General features: G+C 52.1%; 1 protein-coding gene across 1 annotated transcript in view; it reads left to right on the plus strand.

The window, feature by feature from the left end:
• Positions 1–2,815, plus strand: part of LOC119331415 (ribosomal RNA small subunit methyltransferase I-like) — a 15,799-nt gene extending 12,984 nt beyond the window's left edge. Inside the window, exon 10 of the transcript XR_005160513.1 lies at positions 2,771–2,815. The gene's annotated coding sequence lies outside the window, so the exon portion shown is untranslated. The remainder of the gene's footprint in view (positions 1–2,770) is intronic.
• Positions 2,816–3,405: the final 590 nt, after the last annotated feature.

Here is a 3,405-nt window from a genome sequence, read left to right on the forward strand (position 1 = left end):
GCTCCACCAATCCTCCCCGAACGACCTCCACGCGCTCGACGCCGTCGCCGGAGACCACCTCGCCGGACTGCCTCCCCTACGTCGCCGCCGTCCCCGTCTTCCTCCTCGCGCCCCGCTGCCCAGTCCCTTGCAACCCCTTGTGAGCGCCATCCCCATCTCCCTCTCTCCTCGTCGTCGCGGTTGCCGTTCTCCACACGAGCTCACGCTCACTCGCCGTCGCCTCTCGCCCGTGCGTGGCCACGCGCCCGCGCTATCCCGTCGTGGTCACCACCCCTCTTGGCTCCAGCGCGTGCGCACCGCACGCGCCCATCCCTGACTTCTCCCTCGCGCGCCCGCTTGCTTTGGGCGACGCCCGCTGCGTACCACCCCCCTGAGCTCTGTCCACGCCCGCGCTTCCCTGGAGCGCGCCGGCACCCGCGCTTGCCGTCACTGGCCACGGCCACCACCGAAGCCCCCTGCTACCCGTGCCTTCCGCTCGCCGGTCCGGTCCCCACTCCGGCCACCACCCGCGGCCTCCTCCCCGCGCTACCCCTCATCGCTGCGCCCCGCGGCCACCTCCGCTGCCTCCCTTGGCCGGCGCCTTGGCCGCCGACGCCCAGCCGCGTCGGGCCATGGCCTCTGCCTGCGGTCGGGTGCCCGTAGCGCCCGTTCGGGCCACCCCGCACCCGTCGCCCGTTATCCCCCACGGCCTATGACATATGGGCCCGCCCCAGAACGGTTTTATAAAAAAAAGAATTAAAAATATATATTAAATAAATAAATAATAATTAAATTAATTAATTAATTAAGGAATTAATTAAGTTAATTAATCATAATTATATTAACCTAATTAACTAATTAGTTTAATTAAACAATAATTAGATTAGTTAAACATTAATTAGACTAAACAGTCAATGACAAACGGGACCCACATGTCAGGTTGACCAAGTCAACCCTGCTGACTGCTGACGTCAGCATGACATCATGCTGACATCATAGATCCATTTTTTTCGAATTAATTAATTAATTAATTAAATTCCAGAAATTAATAAAATCTTTAGTAAATCATATCTTTTAATCCGTAACTCGGATTAAAATAATTTCATCATGAAAGTTGCTCAGAACGACGAGATGAATCCGAATACACGGTCCGTTCGTCCGCCACACACCCCTAACCTATCGAACCCGCAACTTTCCCCCTCCGGCTCCTCTGCCCGAAAACACGAAACACCGGGAATACTTTCCCGGGGGTTTTCCCCCCTTCACCGGTATCACCTACTACCGCGTTAGGGCACACCGAACACCGCGTATTGCCTTGATATATTTTGTGGTGCTTTGTTTGCTCTGTATTCATTATTTCTTCCCCCTCTTCTCTCCGGTAGACTACGAGACCGACGCTGCTGCTGACCAGTTCGACTACGGAGTTGACGACCCCTCTCTCTTGCCAGAGCAACCAGGCAAGCCCCCCCTTTGATCACCAGATATCGCCTACTCTTCTCTATACTGCTTGCATTAGAGTAGTGTAGCATGTTACTGCTTTCCGTTAATCCTATTCTGATGCATAGCCTGTCATTGCTGCTACAGTCATTGATACCTTACCCACAATCCTAAATGCTTAGTATAGGATGCTAGTGTTCCATCAGTGACCCTACACTCTTGTCCGTCTGCCATGCTATACTACTGGGCTGTGATCACTTCGGGAGGTGATCACGGGCATATACTATATACTTTACGCTGTTACATTACCTGTGCTACTGTTCGGAGTTGGGGGCTGAAAGGACAGGTGGCTCCATCCCGGTAGAGGTGGGCCTGGGTTCCCGACGGTCCCCGACGGTTACTTTGTGGCGGAGCGACAGGGCAGGTTGATACCACCTAGGAGAGAGGTGGGCCTGGCCCTGTTCGGCATTCGCGGATACTTAACACGCTTAACGAGATCTTGGTATTTGATCTGAGTTGGCTACGAGCTTATACGCACTAACCATCTACGCGGGAGTAGTTATGGGTATCCCGACGTCGTGGTATCAGCTGAAGCACTTCAGACGTCAGCGACGGAGCGGCGCGCGCTGGATTGGAACGTAAGCCTGCTCTTGTATTAAGGGGGCTAGTTCTGCTTCCGGCCGCCCTCGCAACGTGCAGGTGCGCTATGGGCGATGGGCCCAGACCCCTGTGCGCTTAGGTTTAGACCGGCGTGCTGGCCTCTCTGTTTTGCCTAGGTGGGGCTGCGACGTGTTGATCTTCCGCGGCCGGGCATGACCCAGGAAAGTGTGTCCGGCCAAATGGGATCAAGCGTGTTGGGTAAGTTGGTGCACCCCTGCAGGGAAGTTAATCTATTCGAATAGCCGTGATCTTCGGTAACAGGACGACTTGGAGTTGTACCTTAACCTTATGACAACTAGAACCGGATACTTAATAAAACACACCCTTCCAAGTGCCAGATACAACCGGTGGTCGCTCTCTCTCAGGGATACGAGGAGGGGATCGCCGGGTAGGATTATGCTATTTGGAGATGCTATTTGGAGATGCTACTTGTAGATGCTACTTGGAGGACTTCAATCTACTCTCTTTTACTTGATGCAAGACGGAGGCTGCCAGAAGCGTTGTCTTCGACAGGATTAGCTATCCCCCTCTTATTCTGGCATTCTGCAGTTCAGTCCACTGATATGGCCTCCTTACACATATACCCATGCATATGTAGTGTAGTTCCTTGCTTGCGAGTACTTTGGATGAGTACTCACGGTTGCTTTCTCCCCCCTTTTTCCCCTTTTCCTTTCTTTCTGGTTGTCGCAACCAGATGCTGGAGTCCAGGAGCCAGACGCCACCGTCGACGACGACCCCTACTACACCGGAGGTGCCTACTACTACGTGCAGTCCGCTGACGACGTCCAGGAGTAGTTAGGAGGATCCCAGGTAGGAGGCCTGCACCTCTTTCGATCTGTATCCCAGTTTGTGCTAGCCTTCTTAAGGCAAACTTGTTTAACTTATGTCTGTACTCAGATATTGTTGCTTCCGCTGACTAGTCTATGATCGAGCACTTGTATTCGAGCCCTCGAGGCCCCTGGCTTGTATTATGATGCTTGTATGACTTATTTATGTTTTAGAGTTGTGTTGTGATATCTTCCCGTGAGTCCCTGATCTTGATCGTACACGTTTGCGTGCATGATTAGTGTACGATTGAATCGGGGGCGTCACATCGGGTTGACCAGGTCAACTGCTGACGTCATGCTGACGTCAGCAAACACTGTTCTGGATAATGTTGTATTAAAATAACTAAATTAATCCTAAAATGATTTTAAATCTTTTAAAATTAATCTAAAATAAATCGTAGCTCAGATGGAAATACTTTCTACATTAAAGTTGCTCAAAACGACGAGACGATTCCGGATATGCAACCCGTTCGTCCGCCACACACCCCTAGCATATCGAACA

Source organism: Triticum dicoccoides, chromosome 1B (genome assembly GCF_002162155.2).
Source record: "Triticum dicoccoides isolate Atlit2015 ecotype Zavitan chromosome 1B, WEW_v2.0, whole genome shotgun sequence".
Classification (NCBI taxonomy): Eukaryota; Viridiplantae; Streptophyta; class Magnoliopsida; order Poales; family Poaceae; genus Triticum; species Triticum dicoccoides.